Below are 26,482 nucleotides of genomic sequence, written 5' to 3'. Positions count from 1 at the left end.
CTTTCAAATAATAAGTAAATATTCAAAAAAGAATTTTTAATCAGTTTTGATTTATAATAGTACTGAAAACTTGTTACATGTGTTTAAAACTATTCATATTTAAATAAAATGGTTATTTGAAAGAATGACAGAGAGGAAAGGAGAGAGATAAAAAAGGAGGTTACCTTCGATTTCCTGCACAAATGCTCACAATGACTAGATCTGGCCCAGGCAGGAGCCAGGAGCTTGTATCTTCATCTGGGATTCTCATGTAGGATACAGGTTCTCAAGCACGTGGACAATCATCTGTTTTTTCTAGGCATAGTAGCAAGGAGATACAGCTGAAATGAAGCAGCTGGAACTTCAACTGGCATTTTTGTTAAGGAATGCCAGTATCACACGCAGTGGCTTAAGTCACTGTGCCACAGTACTGGCCCCTTAACAAGTTTTATTGAGTGTATAGTACATGCCTGATGCCTTCCAAGAAGATGTAGAGTGAATATAGGATATGATAGACGTGGTCTGTGTTACTAGGTTGCACTCATGGAAAGATTTCCATATACATTTTGACAATACCAGTCAGTTCAGTGATAGAACTAAGAATTATCATGGTAATACTCTCCCTCTGCAGTTCTAAATATATGTTTCATAAATTCTGAAAATATTATGTTCTGTAAAAATGCATACAAGGCTATTGAAATAAAACTTCCAGGAATTTATCTAAGAATTGTCAGAGTTTGTGGGGAGTTGTTGCTGCTATTTCTTGTGAGATTTTAATTCAGGATGAAGATTCTCCAATAATTTTGTTTCGTGAATATGCATTTATCATTAGGCAGTTTAACCAGCACTGTTTTTTCCAGCTGCCTGTTTTTCACAGACGCATAAAAGATTTTAAAAAGAAGCTGAAGAATCTCCTCCTAGTAGAAAATTGGCTATCATTTGAAAGAGTGTTGCAAAGCTTGTAACAGTTCACTGAATGTAGCAGAAAAATGAAAATGAGTTTTAAGAAATTTATTCATCGTTTTCATTCTTGTCCCTTAACGCACAGACTCTTTGCTAGGTGTGTAGATAATGGCAAAATATTTAAAGGTCAATTACCAATCCTTTAGCATGGGGTAGTTAAGTGAAAGACTAGAGAGCACCACTGCAGGCCGACTTCTCAGCTCCAGGCCTTGCTGCTGTACTAATGGGCACTGGGATAGATCCTGGAGATAGGATGCGGCGGGAAGAGCTGAATGACAACCAAAGTGGTGTCTATATTCGGGATAGTCTGTTTCAATTCTGATCAGTTTTTAAAGAATTGGGGGGGGGGGGATTGAATCATGGATCAAAAAAGATTGGCGTTTCTAAAGACTTTTTGAAAGGCTATTTTCTGAAAACACACCAAGATAAATCATGGTGTTACTGGCCTGTTCTGCTCTGCTTCCATGTTTATTTCTTTCAGGAGCAGCTGAAATACAAACCTATTTGGATTCGTTTAGTCAACAGTTTGGTGAAGTTAGTTGTGTAAGCAGAGTCAGGAAGCAGTATCATACACGGCAGCTGTGGGTCAAAGTTTGCATGACTGGTAGAAGTTTAGGTCCTTGGAATTTTGGATGGATGCAAATATGAAGAAAGGGCTGCTTAGGAGGCTGTTGGTGAGTTTTAGAGTTACGTTAGGCACTGAAACAAGAGTTTTTGAGTCCTGACTGGCTTCTGCTTTAGAGAAATGCAGCATAGATGTGCCTAAATGCACACACGCGCACACACACACACACACACACACACACACACACACAATTTCTGATATCAGTGATATACACAGAGACTGCAGGATCTGCTTGTATTCATTTACTTCACAATTGTTGAGTGGCTGTTGAGAGCTGTTACAGAATCTGGGGCTTAGAAGCGTGGATGAGATGGATTTAATTTGAATAGTAAAGGTCATAAGGTTTGGAAGAGCTTAGATTATAATGAAAATGAGAAAAAACATAATGAGGAAGTAGTATTTCAAGACAATAGCACAAGGGCCTAACATAAGGCATGCTGTGGGCATTTGGCTTGGTGGTTAAGATGCCCTGGCCCCACACTGGCGTGCCTTGGTTCTGTTCTCTGTTCTGGTTCCTGACAACAACTTCCTGTTAATGCAGACTGTGAGAGTTAGTGGTTATGGTGCAGGTAACTGAGTCAGTACCAACCATTGGGGCATCTTGGTGGAGTTCCTGGCTCCTTGAAATGGCCAGGATTGTTGTGAGTATTTGAGGTGTGAACCAGCAGAGGGGAGCTTGCTCACTCTTTATCTGTCTCTTTCACAAATGGGCAAATAAAAGGAAAAATAAAAAAAGAAGAAGACAAAAAATTTACACAGACAGTCCATTACTGTCCACTGACTGCTTTCCTTCTTCCCCTTCACAACCAAGTTATGTAGGATTGTCCTTACCCATTGTTTTTGTCTAAGGATAGCCACTTCTTTCTTAATCAGTTCCAAACTGAACTGTGCCTCTATCAATCCACAAAACATTTCTTAATATTCTTCATATTGGACATTTTAGTGTTCGCTTTATCTTTCTGTGACTGCTTTTTGCATTTTCTGGGCAATGAGTTTTTTTGCTGGATGTGGGGTGCTTTCTCCTCACCACAGTGTTGAACTTCCTAAATGTTCCATGCTAGGCCCTTTTCTCCTTGACTGTGCAGTCACAGCTGTATTCGCAACAGCAGTTCTTCCAACTCAGTCCTAGTGCTCCACTGCCATGCCTTCTCTCTGGACTCCAGACCCAGACTGATAACTGTCCTTAAGACACTCCGAATTCTATACATCCACAACCAAACCAGTGATGTTTGCCTGCACCTTTGGACCTCATGCAGTGGGATTCAGTCTACACTCAACTTAGAGAAACTGTCGTGAACATGGCAAGTTTCAGTCATTAAAGAAAATCTGATTTTATAATTTTATAATTTCCAGTATTATTTCATGATGGTAAGAGAATATTGTCTCTTTGATATTTGTTGTTTGATTTAAAAAATTGTTTTACTTTTATTTGAAAAGCAGAGTTACAGAGAGAGAAGGAAAGGCAAAGAGATTTCCTACCCTCTGTTTCACTTCCCAAATGTCCACAATGGCAGGAGGTGGCCCGGTTCAAAACCAGAGGCCAGTAACATCTTCTGGTTCTCCCACATAGGTTCCTAGGGCTCAAACTCATATGCCTTCTTCCATTCCTTTCCCAGGCCACCAGCAGAGAGCTGGATGGATGTGGAGCAGTCAGGACTCGAACTGGCATCCACGTGGAATGCTGGTGCTTCAGGTGGAGGCTTAAGTTGCTACTGCAGGGTGCTGACCTCTTCATATTTGTTGAAATTACCTTTATGACTTAATATAGTAAAGATTTTTCATGTTCTGTGTGTGGCTTGTATAAAATGCAGAAATCTGGTACTTTTTTTACACCCAAACATTTATTCAGTACCATGTGCTACTCTATTTATAGTGTCACCAACAATCCTTTAACTGAAGGAGGAAAGATCTTTTTGTTTTCGGCCTCTGACTCAGAGCGGGGATTGTGGCTTTCCTGGCCAGTGGACTAGAATATGAATGGTGATACGTGACTTCTGAGCCTAGATCAATAAAAAATACAGCATGTACATTGGAACCTTTGCCTTTGGAACAGAGCCACCATGTTGTGTGGAGACTCCAACTACATTGAGAGAACACATGGAGACATGCCAGCCTGTGGCTGCAGCTATAGTCCCAGCTGATCCTCAGCAACAACTGGCAGCGACTTCAGGCTGTAACTTTGAAGTGTTCTAGCTGAGGCCATAGGCATTATATCCTGCAGAAATGCTCAGCTGCTACACCCTGCCAGAACTCCTGAAATGTAGAAATCAGGAGAGTTAATACATTATTATTTTTATTTTGCCATTTTTGAGGTTCTAACATTCTAAAAAAACACTAACTTTAAAACTTATTTTCTCATTAATGCTGATTTCAATTTTGTCCAGGGTTAATGATTTCCATCAGCATTGTCTTTTGATTCTTATTTGCTTGATGTGCAGTTTTCCATACGTTTTACTTTCAGACCTTCTTTCAGTTTTTGATGTGTTCTTTGAAAGTATCACACAGCCAGGTTAAAGAGAATGCATTTTGAAAAGTTTTAGCAAGTGTGTCTGCTCTACTTACTTTGGTTCTGATTTTTTTTTAACTTTTTAATTTCTTTTGTGTTTTCCATTCATAATGCTTTTGTTTCTTTTTTCCTCACTGCTGCTGTAGACTTCTCTAAAGAAGTTTTTTCTTTTGCTACATATACTTTCCTCCGTTGGTCTGGAAATTTCCATCCTTTTGGTAAATTTTGTTGCATCTTAAAATAATCTGTTAGAAGAATTATTGCTCTGCAATGCTTACTCTAAATATTTTTTTTGTACAAATATTGGTGAGAGTATGTTTAAGGGTCTCTAGGTATTGTGGTACAGTAGAATAATGAAGTGCTAATCCTCCTGAATAAGTTACTCAGTAACTTTAGTGCGTATCTTTAACAACATAATCACATATCTGTGTGCCTTATAAGCGATTTGTTACCTGCCACTTATTCCACATAAATCTGGTAAACTAGTCAGTTTCATTTTATTTGTAAAATCCTAATAATTGATTGTAATTGCTGTTTTTTTTTAACTGAAATTAAATATTCATTAATCAATAACCATTATTTGTTAGATTTACTGTTATGCTTGGTATTTTCTCTATTCACCTTCTTGTTCCTAACTCCTTCATTCTGGGATCATTTTCTTTCTTTTTTTTAAAAGATTTATTTCTTTTTATTGCACAGTCAGATATACAGAGAGGAAGATCTTCTGCCCAATGATTCACACCTCAAACTTCTGCAGTGGTCAGAGCTGAGCCAGTCTGAAGTCAGGAACAGGAGCCTCTTTCGGGTCTCCCATGCGTGTGCAAAGTCCCAATGCTTTGGATCGTCCTTGGTGGTTTTCCCAGGTCACAAAGAGGAAGCTGGATGGGAAGTGGGGCCACTGGGATTAGAACCGACATCCATATGGGATGCAGGCACATTCAAGAAGGCAGGGGCTTTAGCCATTAGGCTATTGCATTGGACCCCATTTTCTTTTTATTCACATATATCTTTATATCTTTCAGTATTATTCTCAGCAAAATTAAACTGCTGTTAGCAGTGAACAGTCTTTCCCTCCTCAAAAAATGTCTATTTTTCTGTCCTTCTTGAATGACGGGTTTAGCCTGAGTATAGAATTTTAGCTGAACTTTTTCCCTATTAGCACTTTGAACATGTTATTCCGCAGTAATGGAATAAGTGTCTTGCTGTCATGTTTTATTTTCTCTGACGATTTATTCTTTTAGAAATTTTTCTCCCCTCTGGTTGAAAGATTTTCTGTCTCTGATGTTCTGCATTCTCATTCAGATATATCTAAATGTCTGTTTGCTTTTGTATTTACTTGTAGAAATCTTGGTGTGCTTTTTCAATGGCACTAATGCCTCTCATTCCAGAAAATTTACATCTATTATCTTTTCATGTTGATCTTTTTTCTTTCCTCTGAGCTATGTATATTTGAGTATATACACATTTTCTTGAGCATTTCTAAGTGTTTGATGTAGCAAAGGATTTACCTGAATTTCCATATTATCAGACTCTAAATTTCTCCGATATCAAAAAGCAGTATTACACATTTTCCCCTAATTTTCCCCAAATGATGCTTCCCATAACATATTGCAATCTGGGTACATAGGTACTCCTGGTATCTATGTCATTTGTGACGATATCCTGTGGGCAGGCGTTAGATTACATCATAGCCCATTAGTCTGGCCTGGTTTTTGTTGGCCATGCGTCAATGATTATAAGCTTTTTGGTGTAATCAGGGAGTGTGACGGGAAATAACCTCAGAAGAGCCATAGCGATTGCCTAGGATGTGGAAGGAAATGGAAGAACCACAGGGAAACTGTGGAGTAGTTGGTTATTCCCAACTACTATGCCTTTAGGAGACGTTGAGAACTAGCCAGAAATGAGAAAAAGAGGCACATTCCTATTACTTTCAACTGTAGAGCCGCCATCTGAGTAATGCAGGAGCACTATAGAATCAATTCCTTTAATCCGCGTGTTATTACTGTTGTTTACTGACTATAATTTTACAGCTCTCTCCTTTTGACTTGTGTGTGGTGAGTGCATCCATGTTTTGATCACAGTGAGCTGAAGTGAAGTCAGAATTTTATTTGAACTGTGCAGTTGCAGTTTTCTCTGTTTTGTGAATCTCTTCAGAGAAGATTACACTGCACCACGAGAAATAGTGAGTGTACCTGCAAGCCTGCACATACATTAAGTTCTAGCATGGAACTAAGTGGTGAGACTCTGATTGGACATATTGATCATGAACCATATAACATTGGAATAGCCTCTGCCAAATAAGTCTTTTTTCAAGAAAGTAGAAATAGAGCATTTAAGAAGGATGGCAAAAAAAAAAAGAAAGAATAAGAAAATAAATTCCTCTTGCAAATTGCTATGCTGTTGTTTTATTTTGTTTTTCATCTTTATAGCTGTTCCCATTCTGTTGAGGACTTCAGACTCCAAAGGATCTAATTATAGATTAGATCAGATGGGTATGATTCAATTGGTAGCACCACATTCTGTGACATATGTAAATTCTATGTAGAGAGAGAGAGAAAGCATGTCTTCTACTAGCAGACAACTCAGTCTTTTGTTTTTATCTTTTGTAGCTTTGAAGCTCAACAAAGAAGGGAAATCCACCGAGGTTAGTCTGTAAAGGTAAGTGTATTTATTACATGGCCTTGACAAACATTGCCTTTACAACATTGATTTTTCTTTTATTCAGAGATTTAAACACTTGGATTAAAGATATAGCTGACAGAACAACTTCCTTAACCACCTGCTTGTCCTCCCTCACAGGCAAAAGTGCTGAGCAATAGTTAGCAGTGAGCAAGAGGAAATAAAATGATGTGCTGAGGGTAGCCAAATGCAATTGTGTGCTTGCTGACTTTTGCTTTCTTCCCGGCAGTTAAGACATTCCAATGGAACTAAGTTTACTAAGATTAATGCTACATGGAAAAAGAATGCACTTGTACCGCTTCTGGTCAATAGTTAAATAAAACCACCTGACCAAATAAAGCATTTAAAATAAAATGCAGAGTGGCATTTCAATTGGGCTGGGTGAAATTTATCACAGAAGTCAGTTGTGCAGTTGTGTGGCAAAGTGAGTTTTGTAGAAGGGAGAAAGTTGACCCTATCGGTGTAACTAATTTCATTTCACCTAGTCACTCTGGACCCTAAGTGAGTTACAGGAAATGAACTTCCAAGCTGGAAGCAGTCGAAAAAGTGCCCACTCAGTCTCCTGCGAAACATTAAAATGGAGTTGGTTTTTAACATGTAAAAATGTAATTGTTTCCTCTTTGCTAGGTATATTTATAAGCACACCTCTGTATTGCATTGTTCTTTGATTCATTGTTTAATTTCTGTTCTGCATGAAGTATTTTAATTTAGAGAATTCATTCTGGGGAATTATAAGGCTGCAGTTTCATCAAGAGTCTTTGGTGGCCAGGGTGATATATGCCATAATTTTACGTTTGTTTTCATCATCAATTATGTTTTTGACAATTTTAAGGTTTTTTCCTTGTCGTTTTTATTACAGTAATCATAACTGTGACCACTTTAGTTAAACTTGAAAAGCCATTTTGATTTACCTTATATTTTAAGTTATTCCTAACTTTATGACAAGTCTACATATCAAGTTTTAAGGTATATTTTGAGGGTAAAGCAGATTTTCACAAGGAAATTAGACCAAAACCCCATTGAGTAACTAAAATACAAGCTGTTAAAACTCCATTTTGAGGACCTGCTTTGGGAAAGCTATATTCTGTTGCATGAAAACCAACTTGCTTCAAATTTTGCTGTAGTGATTGGATATTAGTGTAGAAAATTCCACTTTAAGAAGTAGATAATTCTTATTTCCAACCATATAACTTACATGTCTCTGGGATGTTGAGCCACATCTTAAAAAAGGGGATGGGTACCTGGACCTGGCACAGTAGCCTAGTGGCTGGATCCTTGCCTTGTATCTGCCAGGATTCCATATGGCACCAGTTCATGTCCCAGCTGCTCTACTTCCCATCCAGCTCCCTCCCTGCTTGTGGCCTGGAAAAGCAGCAGAGGATGGTCCAAAACCTTGGGACCTTGTACCTGTGTAGGAGACCTGGAGGAAGCTCCTGGCTCCTGGCTTTGGATTGGCTCAGCTGTGGCTATTGTAGCCACTTGGGGAGTGAACCAATCTTTTCAAAGAAAATAAATAAATCCTTTAAAATATATATATAAATGGGTACCTGGTAGCTTTTAAAGGTCATATTGGAGTTGATGATGGGTACCTGGTAGCTTTTAAAGATCATATTGGAGTTGATGATGCAAATACCTTGAGAACTTTACAATCTAAGGATACAGATTTGGTGCTTACATCTGTCTTCGTGTTTTAAGCCTGGTGCAGTCCATTTTGTCTCCTTTGAGGGACAGTCCTTTGTTGAATTGGTACCCTGGAATCAGGTACGTGTGTAGTCCTATTTTGGATCTTAATAGCTGTTAGGCCATGGATAAGTTATTAACTTCCTCTGGATCTTAGTTTCCTTATCTGTGCAATGGCAATAGGGTAATAATATAGTGTGTTTTATAACAGTTTTGAGGAGACGAAACAAATTATTATGTGTCAAGGGTTTAGAACCAATCCTTGCCCATGATGAATGCTCAACCAATGTTGGCTCTTGCTGTTTTTGTTAATAATGTCACTGTTGTCACCATCATCAATAACATTAGCATTTGTGTGTATTTATTATCTATTTTTCAAAATCTACTCTCTTGAAGATCATGTTTCAAAAGTGAAAACCTTGTTTGGTGAAGGGAAAATTCTTTTTTTTTCTGTAAGAATCAAATGAAAAGTTAAGTTTGATGTTGTATGACAAGTGAGACTTTTTGAAGTGAAAGTTTTTGTAGGCACCTGGAAAAATGTCTTTGTGTATGGTCATGTGCTGATTAGTATAGTTTTAAGGAATTAGAATCTTAAATAATTAGCAGTCAATGCTGGTTACATTCTTTAGGAATTTGAAAGCCTACCTTTTTTGCCTTGTATCATCCTTTGCTAACTGCACCTTTATTTCCTATAGAGGTAATTAGTCATATGGAATTATAACCAGGACCCTACTCAGGTGCCTACACTCAACCTATTTTAGGTGTAAGACTGCAACCTAGGTTAAGTGTATGATCCTTCTCTAGATTCTGAATCTGTAGCCAAGGGGTTCTCTCTTGTCCTGGGTGGGAGTCCTGGTCTGATAGTGCTACTGTAGCAGTTCTTCTTCCCTATCCTCTGTGTATCTATCTACTGATGTTCTCCATTGCTTACATTCTAGGTTACCTTGGGCTCCTTGAGCCTCTGACTTTCTCCTAACAATGCTTCCCAATTTTGCCAACTGATTTGTGTCATTACACAGGTATCATTATCATCATCATGGTTGTGGTTATGATCATCATCACCATTATTACCACTACCACCATCAGCAGTAGCACTTGCCTGTCTTGCTGGCTGTCTCTGTATCTGAGTAGAATTCCTAGTGTCTCTCAGACCAGCTGCTGTATTGCTTTTAGGAAATGTCATACTAGCCGAGTGGTTAGCTAATGGTAGATCTGGCCATTGTTGAAGTTTGACAGATGCTTTGGTAGACACTGTGCTGTGTAGTGTTTTCAGCGACTTTTTCCTGTGTTGCTGGGTGTCAGTTTATCTGCCTCAAAAGCAATGAGAGTATGGTTGCTTCTTAGCCTTAACCTTCAAAGGACTCATTGTTTTCTCCTTTAGAGCTCCCTAAAATTACATATGGAGCACTATAGTATAATCGTATGAAAGAAATGTTGCTCTCTTTGTTCTGTTTGATTTCCATCCTCTCCTCATGCTTGTGGCATTTTTTGTTTATCAGACAGGAAAGAAGCTGTAAAATTTGGCCTGGGGTTTTCTCATCCCTAGGTGTGAAATTATTTCAGAACTATAATAATAATACTTTGCATTTCTATAGTGCTTTTATTTGAAGATCTAAAAGTGTTCCCTTGGTGTTAATAGAGCTTCCCAGCACCCTCTGAAGTAGGTAAGTATTATTAGAGAATATTTCCTCCAAGAACATTGTCACTTTTCATCCCATGTGAGACTTGAAAATGCTCCATTTTTTTTGGGAATGTCAGCACTTAAAGTGCTGTGCAAATTGGGTACCTTTTCCCTTCTAATTCAAGCTTTATTAATTCTTAGCACATTGAGATAAACATATTCTCGTAAGTGGGTGTGGCATTATTAAGAGGAAAAATAAAAGTAATCTGTTGTTACCATTTGAATGTTTTAAAAATGTTTAATAATGTTCATCAGCTATGGAACAGTCTGTTTTATAGTTTTCACTTTTTTATTTAGTAGGACTTGGAGTCATAAATGATTGAATACCAAATGGGACTTGGCCAGGTAGTAACAGTGTGCTTTGAGAGCTAGCATGCCAATTAAAAAGCAAATTGAGTTTATGTTCTTACATAAAGGATTAACTTTGAAAAATTGTTTTGAGTGTTTCATGTGTGGTTAAGATCATGCATTCATACATGCATGCTTGGTTAAATCCACAACCCCACCTCCCACCCCGCAAATGCTGGAAAATTCTCCAAGTGTTTCATGTTCTTGTTGAATTAGGGTTATTAATGCAAAAGTGCTGCCATAGAACAGAATATTACAGAAATGGTCCTCCAAACTTTGGTACACATTGGTCATCCTAAGGGATTTCTCTCTCTATGTATTATCATGTAGCCCTGCTCTGTGTAAAGAAGGCTGCAGCCTTACACTGTGGCTTCAAGGCTCCAGAATTCATTTTCCCAAAATACCCTCACCATCTCCATCAAAAACCCATGTTACCAAAAACTTGGGCCCTGTTCTTAGTGCCAGTTAAAGTAAGGATGAGGTTTGAGAATAGAGAAAAGAGAAAGTTTATTCTGTCAACAGTTGAGGAAGGGGGTGGCATTCTGCCAAGCCTCAAGAACTTATGCCTTGCTCAATGAAAGTGTTTTCACTTTCTTTTTAAAGAGAAGATTATAAAGAAGGAATCAAGATTAAGAAGAATAAAGAATAGGGGACAGCTGCCTGTTGGTCTCGGGCCGGATGATAAGGGGCTGGTTTTCTTGTTCCATTTTCAGTTCCTGTTTGGTTAGCAGTGCCACCGTATTTTCAGAGAATGTTTCTGATGGTCAAGTAGGCTTTTGTCAGCCTGGGGGATACACGCAGGTAGTAGTTACTTTCTGCTCCATTGGAATTCTCCTAAATTAAGTACCCTTGAGGCAGTGCTGGCTGCCATCTCATTGTCCAATGGAGAGGAATGAGTCTTCGAACGAGTCTAAGGATCTTGTAGTGCTGGCCATACCCCTCCCTCAGTGCGGTAAGTTGAATGAGGCTCAGAGACTAGTGCCTGATGCTATCTAGCATCTGCTTTAAGGAATTGTTTCGGGGATTCAATTTCACCCTGTCCCTACCCCTGACATTCTTTCACAAGCAGGATGCCGGCCTTCACTACTTGAAAAGACTAGAAAGCCTCCAGGTTCTTAGTATCAAGAAAGCTCAGGTTTTTTTTTTTATCATATTTTTTTCAAAACATTCTTATTGATCTGTTTATTTTCTTTGAAAGACAGAGAGATTAAAGAAACAAGTGTTATTCCATCTGCTGGTTCACTCCCCACAGGTACAAGCCAGGAACTGAATCTAGGTTTCCCAGAGAGGTGACTGAGATCCAAGTACTTGAGCTACTCCCTGCTGCCTTTCAGGGTATGTGTGAGCAGGAAGCTGGAAGTGGAGCCAGGACTGGAATCCAGGCACTTCACGATGGAAAGTTGGTAATCTCAGTGGCCTCTTATTTCCTAGGCCAAATGCCTGGCCCAAAAGTTCAATTCTTGCTCAATATTAGCTGTCCACCTACACATGATCTGAGGAATCAGAATAGTTTGGAGCAGCACACAGCAGCCTACATTGGTCATTATCTTTATTCTTTCTGCCTGTGTTAAACCCTTCAACAAATCTAGGCTTTTGGAAAAACAGTTCCTTAAAGGAGGCTGGATTTGAGGGTATATAGGATTGCATTCTAGTATGTTTTGCTCATATTTACTCATGCCTCTGGAACAAAGAGGAAGCACTTTGCTGAAGCTCCTGAGAAAGGAAAAAGTATCCTCAGGAAGGATAGAAAAGATATAATTGGATGCTTTTAAATTATGTTGCCCACAGTTCAACTCTGAGACATGGTGATACCTCCTCGTTCATGTGGTGTTTTATGACTGTCACGAGAGTGTCAGATGATCACATCCCTTTTCTGACGTCTCATTTCATTTTGGGAAAAAGACACCTAATTTCCATAATTGAGCATTTAGGGCAATGTGGACAGATATATGAATCTTTGCACTGGGTTTTCTCCTGAGTTTTTGCTAGGACAAGGCCACGTAAGTTTGCTACTAATTATGTGAGGAAAGATTTATTACTGAAGATGCTTTTGGCTGCAAAAAATCAACAAATCAACTCATAGTGATTTTACAAACAAGAGAATTAAAAAAAAAAAGCTTCCCACCCTCTCTGTCTACCTACTGAGCCCCATGTATGTTGTGATTGATGGGAAGGCATTACAGAATCCTGGCTCTGAGTGGGATTCAACTGAAATAAACTTTTCCCTAGTGCCAAGCAACTGGGGACTCACTAGGGTGCCTTCGATACTTGTCACTGTGCAGCAGGGAGAGGGTTTGGGGCACTAAGCTGTTGTCAGATTGCTAAGCACTGTAAATTATTTTATGAATTGTTCTATCAGCTTACATTTGAAAATCCACAAAGTAAAACCCATTCGATTAAGAAACATATATTACCTCAAGTTATAAGACCTCATGGAGCAGGAGTGTTGTAGCTCCAAATTTTATTGATTCCGTGACTCAACAAATGTCATTGAAGTTCCTTTTTCCTGCTGTTTTACTTTGCAGCTCTCTATGCATTGACTTTATTTTTAGCCTGACTGCTTCTATTGTCCTAAGATAGCTGCTTCATTTTTGGGAGCTACTTGCGGACCTGGCAACATTGGTTGGCAAAAGATGATGTATTCTTGTGTGACACTGGATAAAAGCAAAGATCCATTGTTGCAACATGCAGCAGGCTTCCTTGGGGTCCTGTCTTGCCAATTCTATGTATGGCTTCCTAGATTAAGGAAAAAATAAAATATCTGGTCAACTCAGGAAGTAAATGGACTTCTTACAGTTGCAGGTGGCTGAGATATTCCTGGCAGAGAGGTGGAGATGGACGCTTTAATTGCTTATTCATGACTAGCTATCCTGAGGGCTCAAGGCTTATAAACCTGTCTTCGGTTTAAACAGGATGTGTCCTATAACTGGAATAACCTCACTTTCCTTGGCCATGTAGATTTGAGGAAAGAGGACACTCCAATAAAATTGGGGCTTGTATTAGAATTTTCTGGAGAATTAGAATCAGTAGGTTATTTATATGTTTGTTTATTGTGAGGTGTTGGCTGATCTGATTTTGGTGACTGAGAAGTTCCTTTGCAGATCTACCCTCTGCAAGTTAGACCCAACTGTTCCACTTCCCATCTAGTTCCTGACTTGTGGCCTGGGAAAGCAGTGAAGGATGACCCTAGGCCTTGGGACCCTGCAGCCACTTGGGAGACCTGGAGGAGGCTCCTAGCTGCTGGCTTCAAATCAGTTTAGCTCTGGCTGTTTTGGCCACCTGGGGAGTGGAAGATGTTTGTGTCTCTCCTTCTTTTCTCTGTAAACCTGCCTTTCCAAGAAAAATGAATAAAAAATTCCCTGTTATGTGCCATGAATATGCTTGTGTGAGTGACAAAAATTTTAACTCCTGCTGATGATTTATACTCCAGAAAGGGAGACATTATAACAGATAAGTCTGAAATGCAAAAATATGGTTGGAAGTTGTGTCCAGATCTGTTTAGGAATGTTTACGAATTTAAGCAGACCAGGTCTTTTCGCTGAGAGGTGTCAAGGAAGTATTTTCTGAGACAGTGATGCTAACGTTGTGATCTGGAAGAATGGCAACAAGAGAGAATTAGCCTGTAATGAATGAGGTAAGAGTGTTCAGTTTTAAACGTTACAACTATGTTATGGATGATTTGCTTTTAGGACATAAGAAAAGTGACAAAACTATAAAAGATGGAACCTTGACTGATTTGAGGGTAGGTTGTATGGTTAGCCTCTGGAGGCATGGGACAGGACATGGTAGATCCTCAAGAACTAACAAGAGTGGGGCAAATGAATGAATCAATGTGTCTGGTCTATTAGTCTTTTACTCTTTCCTCTACAACCTGGCCTCTCTGCATATCTTATATATCTGGTCCAATGTGGCCATCCCTGCAGATCCTTCCAACCAACTCAGATGGATGGAGACTAAAATATTTACCCTCCTTTTTCTTATACCTTGGGGAGAGCCTGAATGACGTGATGCAAATCATGTACCCACCTTTGTTGGAGTATGTTATGGCTCAGGGCGCAGGGTCCACCTGCCTGGCTGCCTGCTTAATTCTACTTAATCCTACCTAGCAGAATTGTAACAGACTTTTCAGAAAGGTGGACTATAAGGCGGGCAGATGGATTAACACCCCTGTTAAATGTCACTTTTCAGACCTTTTAGAACTTCAATAGTAATAACTACATGTTCCTAATGATGTGAATAATTTAGTTACCACCAAGATTATTTAGTCTGATACCAATAACCTTTTACAGGGCATGGCACATAGCAGGTTCTCAAGCAGTAGTGATGATGATAATAAGGTTGAATTTGAGAGATGATGTTATTTTTTGCTTAATGTTGCCAGTTAAATTGTTTTAATGAAAGTGCTTCTTTGTTTTTCAAATTAACTTTTTATAAATACCAGTCTGTTTTTTAAAATCATTTTATAGTTATATTACTTATATCACAAAAGTAGCATTTTAGAATATTTGGAAACAGGTCAAGGGGAAAACAAACAAACAAATTGCTTCTAACCTACAGCCTGTAGGTGACTCCAAGGGTTTCAGGGTAATTTTTTTTTCTTCAGTTCTTCCTGTGGATAGGGTTGTTAAGTAAATGGTACATATTGCTTTTACCACATAACACAATAGTGTGAATATTAACAATTCTACTGTATCATCAAGGATTGCACTGTGTTCTTTTATGGACACAGTGTGCAGAAGTAAGATGTGAGGGTTAGGCAGGTCTCTCTGCTGCTGAATTGCATCCCTGGGCTGGGATAGATTGGAAGGCTGACCATGAAGTCCATGCCTGCCTGACTTTCACAAGAGCAGGCTGATTGTGGAAGTTGGTTAGAAATTAAGTTTGTATGATAATGATCACTCTCCTCCCCTTGGCCACTACTTGCCCAAGGATAATTGGAATGAAGCTCATTTGCTGTTTTGCAAGGGGCATGGCTCAGCTTGAATGTTCCTGTAAAGGAAATAATCAGCATCCCCCTCAGGGTTCTGGGAAGCAGCGTGGCCCTGCAGGTTGGGGTGGCCCCTGCAGTTTGTGCTTGCTTCTTATGATAAAGCAAATGCAAGCATGCCCAATTGCTTTGCTCCAGCTTAACCCTACTTCAGAATGAATCCATCAACCTGACAAAAGGAAAGCTTATGAACATATGCTACACAAAACTCAGAACGCATCCTGCTTACTTAATCCTTTTCCTCTTTCAGGGATTGAAAAAGTCTGGTTGTACTTGAACTAAGAATTGAGGGAGCACAAAAATGAAGATTGGATGCTATGTTAGAAATCACCAGTTGTGTTTTTTTCATTTCCCCTTGAGTCACAAGTTGATTTTTCAGTACAGTTGTGTCAGTAGCGGAAATGTGCTGCTTTTTCTGGAGCTGTTAGATTCACTCCAACTATGTGACTGTGCCTAACTGCCTTTTTGAGAAAAGGCAAATTCCCGTTATTTTAACAGAAGTTCATTCTCATGGCTGCTGAGGGCTGGAGGCAACCTCTTGAGGTCATTATCTGTTCGCTTCCACTGCTCACCCTCACCTCTGCCACCGAGGCTGGGTGATTTAGGCTGTCGCAGATAAGGAAGGGGGATTTTCCCTTTGTGTGTTCTGGGACAGAGGTGTGTAGAGTTATAATGGATAGGCTCAACTGAGAGGGACAGCAACTGACCCTGGCACTGAAAAAGCAGGCTGCTACTTGTAGTTCAAGATAATTCTTTGTTCTTTGCTGTGTGTTTGCTCACTGATACCCACACAAGCTGTTCTGGGAAAATTTCTTACCCTGAAACATTTCAGCTTGTTCACCTGAGTTGCTTGCTCTGAGTCGTCCCATATTGGGAATCCACAGGACTCTAGCAGGTTGGGTTAAAGTCTCTCTGCAGCTCAAGAAAGGCTATGTCATTTTCCTGCCTGTGTCTTATTTAATGTGTGTCTGTATATTCCAGCTGTCTTGGGCTAGGGGTTTATGGGGCCATTCGATTTAACACCAAAGGCGTAGTCTGTGCATAGCCAGTCACAATGAATAACCATAAGCACAAGCAGATGTCTGCCCAGAGAGGGTGTTAGCCGATGGGAGTGTGAATCTGCTTGGAGGGGCAACAGCTGAAATGTCAGAGCAGTTTACCATCTCCTCGGTGGAGGCATTAGGCGAATATTTCCTGCCTGAAAAATATTAAAGGCATCAAATCCTCAATTTCCCCTCCTGTGGCTGCAGGTGCTCATCTTCCTGGTTTAGATACAAGGGAAGCTCTCTCTGTGAGTGTTCTAAGTAGAGGAGAGTCAGAGGGAGAAATAAGTGAAAATTTCAAGGGCTTCAAAAATGGGAATGAGCGCCTGGCACGATAGCCTAGCGGCTAAAGTCCTCGCCTTGAACAAGCAAGGATCCCATATGGGCGCCGGTTCTAATCTCGATGGCCCTGCTTCCCAAGTAGCTCCCTGCTTGTGGTCTGGGAAAGCAGTTGAGGATGGCCCAAAGCTTAGGACCCTGCACTCACGTGGGAGACCTGGAAGAGACTCCTGGTTCCTGGCTTCGGATTAGTTCAGCTCTGGCCATTGCGGCCGCTTGGGGAGTGAACCATTGGACAAAACGTCTTCCTCTCTGTCTTTGCTCCTCTGTATATATTGACCTTCCAATAAAAATAAATAAATCTTTTTAAAAGAGAGGAATGAATTGTTTTCAGTATCAACTCAGGATACTATAATTAAGATGTATATATACACACATATAATATATATAATATACATATATATTATGTATATGTGCATAATATATATACATCTATATTATGTATATATACATATGTATATGTATGTGTATATAGTATATACATAATATATACATAACATATACATATACATAATATATACATATACATATACACAATATATATACATATGTATATGTATGTGTGTATATAATATATATTATATACATATACATTATATATGTATTACATAATTTCATACATATTACATACACACATGTGTGTATATATGTATATATATGTATATAATGGTTGCATATGAGGCTGCACTAATTAATGTCGCTGGGTCCTGCTGACCTGTTCCATCCTCTCTGTAAACATGAAAAACTTTGATACTAGTAAATGTAAGATGTGAAGATAGCAGAATGAAATCTGTGAATCTGACATTGTAACAGCATTAACCATCTCTGTGTTGATATTTATCATAATTTTGTGATCTGGTCCAAAAGAGTAGGTAATGTGTTGGGTGTGGTATACTGCAGGCAATAATGTAATGGATGTTTCTTTGAACTCTCTCATTTAATCATTTAATCATTTTTCTGCTTGGAAGAGCAAAGGGCAAGAGGAGAGAGAGAGAGGGAGAAAGAGAGAGAGAGAGAGATTGGTTGATTGATTGTAGGTCCCATCAGTGTTTCACACCTGAAGGACCAAAACAGCCAATGCTAGGCCAGGCAGAAGCCAGCGGCCTGGAACACTATCCTGGTTTCCAATGTGACTGTCCAGAATCCAAGCATTTGAGGCATCAGCCACTACTTCCCAGATAACATTGGCAGGAAGCTAGAACAGAAGCAGAGGTGATGGGACTCAGAGTGGAATTCTATGATGTTTGCTGTGGTTATTCCACGTGGCAGCTCAACTCACTCCAGTCTAGTGGCAGCATATCTCATTTGACATTTATCAAAACTCTTAGAACATATATTGTTCATTACTTAGCAGATGAAGGAATAGAAATTCAGAGAGATTAAACAAGTTGACCAAGACCGTACAGTTTCTGAGAAGGAAGCAGATTGAGTAGGAGAGTAAACCAAGTCTTGGTTCAAATACGACAAGAAAGATGAACCTATAATTATCGGAAAATGCAGAAGGGTATCAGTGGATTTTTTTCGATGTTCCTTGACAACCTTGGGTGTAGCTGGAATAATTTGGGATGATGCTTCAGGCATGCTGATGCTCCTTTTTGCAAAGCTGATCTGTATTCATTCATTCATAGTTAATTCATTCAGTCTGACTCACTTTTTCTTTCCTTTTTTTAAAAAGATTTATTTATTTATTTATTTATTTATTTATTTATTTATGTTATTGAAAAGCCAGGTATACAGAGAGGAGGAGAGACAGAGAGGAAGATCTTCCCTCTGATGATTCACTCCCTAAGTGGCCACAATGGCCAGAGCTGAGCCAATCTGAAGCCAAGAGCCAGAGCTTCTTCCTGGTCTCCCACATGGGTGCAGGGTCCCAAGGCTTTGGGCCGTCCTCGACTGCTTTTCCAGGCCACAAGCAGGGAGCTGGATGGGAAGCGGGGCTGTCAGGAACAGAACAGGTGCCTATATGGGATCCAGGTGCGTGGACTTTAGCCACTAGGCTATCACACCGGGTCCTCACTTGCTTTTTCTATAAATTGGGCATCCAATTTAATAGGAAGATAATGAGAGAATTGAGGAACTGGAGAGTATATTCAGAGTCTGAATATATGGTACGTCATGGTGAGTATGACAGACAGCGTTAGCATTCAGGAGCTTGCTCCAGAAGTTCTTGGCATAACCTCTAGGTAGTGTATCTGTTCTCACTGGGAACCCCCGTTATTATTCCAGAAATCAGGGACCGCCATTTTTTCTGCACTGTCAGCCACAATGGAGAGCCCTGTTAATAGCATGTGATTTCTTTGTGATGGACAATTTGTGAGCTCTGATGTGTATGTCTAATAGAAATGTTGCATAGAATTAGAGGAAAGACCTTCCAAGCAAATAGCATAGGGTGCTTCCTGTGTGACATATATTTAGGAAAAACCCCAGATAAAAATAATTATCAGGTGGATCACAGACTACTCTCTCATAATTTTACTTCTTACAATCTGTGACATTCAAATCTCTCTCCCCATTCCCAGAAGCCAATCTTAAAAACATGTATTTTTTTCAGATCCCAGTGTTCTGTCTCTTCTGGTTTTCCTCCTGCATTTAATGACATTAAGAAGGCAGGATGAGAAGAGTTGTTAAGAATTTTCATATATATTCATATTCATATATATATGAGACTACTGCACAAAATTGATGGAAGATGTACATTATATTTTAATTTGATATTCCCACAAAATTTTAATATGTATACAACACACATTTAGCTCATACTTACTATAAATTTTAAAATTTATTTTTGTGTATTTGAAAGGCAGAGTTACAGAGGAGTGAGAGAGAGAGAGAGAGAGAAATTGAGTCTGTGGGTTCACTTTCCATGCAACCCAAAAGACTGGGGCTGGGCCAGGCCAAAGTCGTAAGCCAAGAGTTTCTTCTGGGTCTTCCACATGGATGCAGGGACCCAAGCACTTTGCTTTCCCACGTGCATTAACAGGGAGCTTGATCAGAAGTGGAACAGCTGGGTCTCAAATCTATGCCCATATGGGATGCTTGAAGTCATAGGCAGAGGCCTAACCTGTCTGCCACAAGATCAACTCCTTAATATGAATTTAAACCAAGAGTTTATTATAGTATTTTATATTGTACATGGAAAGAGATGATAAAATATGTTTTTATCATATTAAATTTGTTTACTTCTAATTATGGTAAGTGACGTTGGCTAGATATGTGTAGACTATATTGGATATTAGATATTTACACGAGTGACATTGGGTATTTCAGTGCTGAGGAAAATTGCCTTAAAATTTAATGTAGGTTGGAAAAATTGAGTTCATTTAAAAAATATTATCTTAATAATATAATACTGGTCAGTTATAAAATTATAAAAGGATATGTGAATGAAATTTTGGGATGATTGTATTTTTTGATGCGGGTATGTATGTATTTCAAACTTTAACTGTGAAATATCATGTTTAGTTTCTGAAGAAGATAATGTGATTGTTCAGGGAGGAGAGAACACCCCTAAAATTTACTTCATCTATCAGAATTGGATATTCCCATGCTGGAGGTAATTCGTGTTGTACCAGGCTTGTCCCTGGTTATGCTGTAGAGAAAGCAATTTCTTTTTCATAACGTCCACTTTTTGGTAACCTGTCAGACATGTCTTCACAGGGTTCTTCTTCATTAAATGCTTTTTTGAGCATCGACTAATGATAAAATGGGTTAAGTATAACTGGTATCCACAACCAACAGAATGAATAGTAGCAACGATTTGACCATGTATTTATGGAGCAAAAATGCAGTAGGATCAATAGAATATTTATTTCATGTTCCAAACTTAGCCTTCACATCTATTCCTGAACCATTTTTTCCCCCTGAGGGACAGGGACAACTGTCAAAACAAGCAATAGTAATTAGATTGAGAACAAGGGAGTATAATTTCAGGTGGGCTTGTTATGGCAGGGTTCCAGGACTTGTAAGTTTGATGGAGGTTTTTGGTCTTTGACTGGAGCCAAGAGAGATAACCCAGGGAATGAATAAACAGGCCATGGGGCCGGCACCAGAGCTCAATTGGCTAATCCTCCACCTTCAAGCATAGGTATCCTGTATTGGCATAGGTTTGTGTTTTGGCTTTCTGCTTCCCATCCAGCTCCCTGCTTGTGGCCTGGGAAGGCAGTGGAGGACGGCACAAGGCCTTGGACCTTGCACCAATCTGGGAGACCCAGAAGAAGCTCCAGCATCAGATTGGCTTGACTCAGTTGTAGCCATCTGGGGAGTACCAGCAGATGGATAATCTTTGTCTCTCCTTCTCTCTGTGAATCTGCCTTTTCAGTGAAAAATAAAATGAATAGTTGAAAGGGAAAAACAGAAATTTATTTATTTTTATTGGAAAGACAGGTTAACAGAGAGGAGGAGAGTCAGAGAGAACCATTTGCTGATTCACCTTTCAAATTGCTGCAACGATCAGAACCAAGCTGATTTGAAGCAGGGAGCCACTTCCTGGTCTCCCATATGGATGCAGAGAATGAAAGCTTTGGGCCATCCTCCACTGCTTTCCCAGGCCAAAAGTAGATTGCTGAATGAAAAACGGAACGGCCAGGATGTGAACCAATGCCCACATGGGATCTCGGCACCTGCAAGAGGAGAATCGATCAATTGGGCCATCCTGTTGCGCCCAAAAACAGATAACTCTTTAAAAAATAAATAAACAAACAAGCAAAACAAAGCAGTATGTGTTGGTGAATGAAATGAATTTTATGGTAGTCTGTGCCTGATAGGTGACTTCCTGGGCTTTCTTCAGCCATAATTCTGGGTGATTTTTCCCTCACTAATGTGTTTGGTTGGGTGGGTGCATGTGCCTGCAGCAGCGCTCATTCCTACATGGCCTGCGTCCTTTTCTAAATGCAGGGGAATGATTGTTACTGTAAATTTTCCATCCTTCTCATAAAAATAGATAGAAACATTGCCACTATCTGTTTGCTTTCCATGGCCTCTGTTGATAAGAGAGAGAAAGAATCAGGAAAGTAAATTATTTTACTATTATTGTAAATCTTAGTCATTCGCTGGATTTTACTTAGTTTTGAGTCAGATTTTCTCTGTTGACAAAAATTTAGGCTGCTGTGTCCACAGTAGATGATTTTTCAAGCTTAAGAATATTACTTTAGGAATATTTATTTTTCTTTTGTTTGAATTAGGGAAAACAACCCATACCATTAAATTCCTCATTTTACTTTTTTATGGAAATAAAAAGGTAGGAATAAGTTTTATTTAATGTATCTTATAAAAACATATCAGATTGGCGACTTCAAGGAATTCAGGACTATTTGCTTCACTCTTCATTATGATTGACAGGTGAAGCAAATTACTCAGTAAGTGTTGCCCTGCTCTGTCTGTTTTTGGAATATAACTGTTAACATCGTTGATGAGATCACTGCCCTGAAGTTCTTGGGTTCATCAAATAAAGGCAGATCTATTAAATCAGCTAATACAGCCTTTGGGACTTTTTGTGATCAAATCAATGTTGTTCTTTTTTTTTTTTTTAAAGATTTATTTATTATACAGAGAGGAGGAGAGACGAGAGGAAGATCTTCTGTCCGATGATTCACTCCCCAAGTGAGCGCAATGGTCGATGCTATGCCGATCTGAAGCCAGGATCCAGGAACTTCTTCTGGGTATCCCACATGGGTGCAGGGTCCCAAGGCTTTGGGCCGTCCTCGACTGCTTTCCCAGGCCACAAGCAGGGAGCTGGATGGGAAGTGGGGCTACTGGGATTAGAACTGGTGCCCATATGGGATCCTGGTGCGTTCAAGGCGAGGACTTTAGCCGCTAGGCCAAGGTGCTGGGCCCATGTTTTCTTTTTTTTAAACTTGAGAAGCAGAGGTAAGGATGGAGGAAGAAGTGCATGCTGCATCTGTCGCTTCACGCCCCAAAGGCTTACCACAGCCAGGACTGGGTTAAGGCAGAGCTGGGAACTCAGCATAGGTCTCATGTGCGTGTAGCAAACACCAACTACTTGAGGCATCACTTTCTGCCTTCCAGAATCTGTACTGGTAGAAATTGGAACTGAGAGCTGGGCCAGAAATCAAATCTAGGCACTTTGATATAGGACACGGTCATCTTAGTTAACTTCCAAGCTAAACACGCACCTCTCAACTTATTTTTGGAAATGGTATTTATTTCATAGGGCACTGTAACCTCTTTTTAGTATTGGAAAGCATACAAGATACAATTCAAGTGGATGTTCCCTAAATACAGAAACCAGGTCTTTAACAGACCTGACAGCATGAAGAAGATGAGTAATCTATCAAGGCTTCGTGGAAGGCCCAGCATGGTAGCCTAGTGGCTGAAGTCCTCACCGTACATGCGCCAGGATGGGTTCTGGTTCTAATCCTGGCTGCTCTACTTCCCATCCAGCTCTCTGCCTGTGACCTGGGAAAGCAGTAGAGGACGACCCAAAGCTTTGGGACCCTGCACCCATATGGGAGACCTGGGAGAGTTTCCTTGCTCTTGGCTTTGAATCAGTTCAACTCCCTCCTTTACAGCTGCTTGGGGAGTAAATCACACGGAAGATCTGTCTCTCTGTATGTCTGCCTTTCCAATAAAAATAAATGAATCTTTTTTAGAAAAAGGCTCCATGGAGTATGTCTGTGAGCCCTCTAATTTCTGTGATGTGGAGGGGACTCTGAAGGATTCTTCTCTACCTGTAGGACACCTCAGCCTGCTCTAAAAGCACGTAGTTGGAAAGACAGGCGATGTGCTGCATGGATCATGGAGTTGATAGCACTATTTTCCAGAATCCAAAAGTTTCATTTAACTATTGGGATGTTGGTACTGCGGAATGAGGAAGAGATCCAGCAGACCTGTTGAAGGCAGGTACAGTCTGTGCATCCTCAAGGAGAGAGAGAATAACTCAGTGGCCAAAACATCTTGAAGGTGTTTGAGAATTTCTACTTTGATTCTCCAATGCTTATTTCCATCGTTTTCTCTCAGAGGTTCACAGCAGACAGCTTTGGGAACTCTGCCTCCTGTAGACAGATTGATTTATTCTCAGGCAGATCACAGAAAACACTGGGAATTGAACATCCTCAAATGGAACATTGTGAGGAAGAAAACACTTGCTTTTAACTACCAAGGAAAGATGCGTAAATGTGAGTGGTGACTTTCCTCTGTGCTTCCTGTGGACTCTCTAGTTCCTCCCTAGTCATCCCAGTGTTTTCAGCCAAGAAGGTGGTAGGCTGTGGGAGAAATTGTGCATCATGATAACCTTTGGCCATTGTCTTCACATTTCTTACAGAAATAGAAAAAAATAGGTTTTAGCTTACTATTTAATGTATTGATTATGAAAAGGAGGAAGTGAAGTTCTTTTTAAGGGCCTGCCTTCTGACTTTCTGAAAAGCTAAATGAACTTAATCTGTAGTGCTGCTTCTTAAAATATATCAAGTGTTTATATCTTAAATGCAATTGTTAATGAGCTGTTGTTATGAACATTTACCACATTGCTCTCAGTCATTTACTGAGCCCATCAGAGGCCTGCATTATAGCAAATGTTTTCTAGAATTTATAGGGCACAATTATGATTGACTATAAACCTCACATTTTCATTACAGGAATTAATATAGTGAATTGCTACTTAAATTGTCCAATGCTATGACACAAAGGAATGCTAACAGGTACTAATAAGACTATCAGCAACTGAGTTTTTTGAAATTCAAACCTCTAAGTGTTTTCAGACCACCCACCACTTCCATAGTGCTTATTTTCTGCTTGTTCCAGTGAGTTTATATCTAAAGGGAAAAAATATTGTTTTAGCTCAGGGTTTTTTTTGTACAAGTTTTGAAGGGGCTTCAAAAAGTACATGGAAAAATAGAATTGAAAGTTTATTTAAGGGCCTGGTGTGGTAGCCTCGTGGCTAAAGTTCCACCTTCTATCCAGCTCCCTGCTTGTGCCCTGGAAAGCCGTCGAGAATGGCCCAAGGCCTTGGCACCCTGCACCCATGTGGGAGACCTGAAAGAGCTCCTGGCTTCTGGTCTCAGTTTTGGCTGTTGCGGCTGCTTGAGGAGTGAACCGTTGGACGGAAGATCTTTTTCTATCTCTTCTTCTCTGTATATCTGCTTTTCCAACAAAAAGTAAATAAGTCTTTTTAAAAAAAGTTTATTGTGGCACAAAAAATGAATTGAAATTCTTGCATACAAAAATCATCAACAAGTTCTTAAAATATGTTATGAAACAGTTGTTCATATATTTCAGCTTTTTGGTACTAAGATAAACTGACCTTTCAATTCTATTTTCCGTGATGTTTTTGATCAACTGTTATTTATCATACTTAATGCAGTTTGTATGCTTGCAGAATGGTATGTTTTGGCCAGTACTTTTTTGGAAAATTGGAATGGTTTGTGTGGTGTGTGTTTTTGTGTGTGTGTGTATTCACTCTAAGAAATAACGTAAACTCATGAACAGTAGGATGGCAAACTTTGGGAACTTAAGTTTGTATTGGTGGAATGAACTATTTAAGGAATATTGGATATTTTTGTACCTTTGGGAAATATTGTAGTGTCATTTAGTTATTATTTACCGGTTTAGCTATATGATTTGTGTGAAAACTTTGCAGGAATTTATACTATATATTTCATTTGTGTCCTAACAGATAAAACTAAGATTTTCTCTTATTAGAGTTCCAAAGATCATCTTAGAAATGTATTCCCTGAGGTGAATTCTTGTACAGGTTAATGGATAATTTGTTATAATTGGCTAATTAAACTGAAACTGAAATATGTTTGAACCTAAGGCTGTAGCTTAGTGCTTTGCTCTTTTTATATCTAATTAAATAATTGTATGAATAATCTATAGGTCTAACTTTTTTTTTCCTTCAGTATCACAAAACACCTAGGATTTGGGATTGAAGATTAAATTGTACACTGGGAAACTCCCTTCTGGAAGACCAAATATATAACCATTTTCTTAAAATGAACAACTTCCCCCGTTCTCAGTCTACACCCATTAAAACCAAGTTAGGCAGTGCCTGAGAACGTGTGTTTACTGTTTCTTTTGTTTACAAGTAAGTTTGTAAGCCTTGAATAGCTTCTTCTAAAGTAACGACTAATAGTCGCATCACTTATTAATGTTTTTTTGTGAGTAGGTGATAATACAGAAAATTGAATAGTGTCTGGCACAATTTAAATGCTCTGAACGTATCAGTTAGTATTTGATTAGCATTCCCTTTTACATTTTCCCTCTCAACACATGAGAGTTTAATGATTAAAATGAAGCAGGTGGAACTAAGAATCCTTATTTTTCAAATTTTGAATCAAAACAAAACTCTTTGATCCATCCAAGCCTCAAGTGGAACAGATTCATTTAAACACCATCAAGATGAATGAGATGCATCTCTGATAGACTTAAAATAAAGTTCCTGGAACAACAACAGAAACCTCAAACAAGGTAGAAAGTGGTAGTATTTTAATGCTGGAACAAAACACAGTGTCATTTTTCAATGTCTTTCTGATGACAATCTGGTTATTAGGCTGTCAGAATTTTTGACAAAATGTAGTGTTGGACTACCTAATTACATTTCTTCAGAGTCCATTGGGGACACCGAATCTGTTTGCTAATAATTTTGGTCAAGGTTGTTTTGTTAAAGGCAAATGTATCAGTCATGTGAGAAATGTTT

At 39.3% G+C, this 26,482-nt stretch overlaps 1 protein-coding gene across 1 annotated transcript in view; it reads left to right on the top strand.

The window, feature by feature from the left end:
• The first annotated feature begins 6,675 nt into the window (after positions 1–6,675).
• Positions 6,676–26,482, top strand: part of FHIT (fragile histidine triad diadenosine triphosphatase) — a 1,216,856-nt gene continuing 1,197,049 nt past the window's right edge. Inside the window, exon 1 of the mRNA XM_040994745.1 lies at positions 6,676–6,731. The gene's annotated coding sequence lies outside the window, so the exon portion shown is untranslated. The remainder of the gene's footprint in view (positions 6,732–26,482) is intronic.

This window comes from Ochotona curzoniae, unplaced genomic scaffold (assembly GCF_017591425.1).
Source record: "Ochotona curzoniae isolate NIBS_2020 unplaced genomic scaffold, NIBS_Ocur_1.0 contig_908, whole genome shotgun sequence".
Taxonomy (NCBI): domain Eukaryota; kingdom Metazoa; phylum Chordata; class Mammalia; order Lagomorpha; family Ochotonidae; genus Ochotona; species Ochotona curzoniae.
Note: the sequence above shows the minus strand (reverse complement) of the source record. Positions and strands in the feature narration are given on the sequence as shown.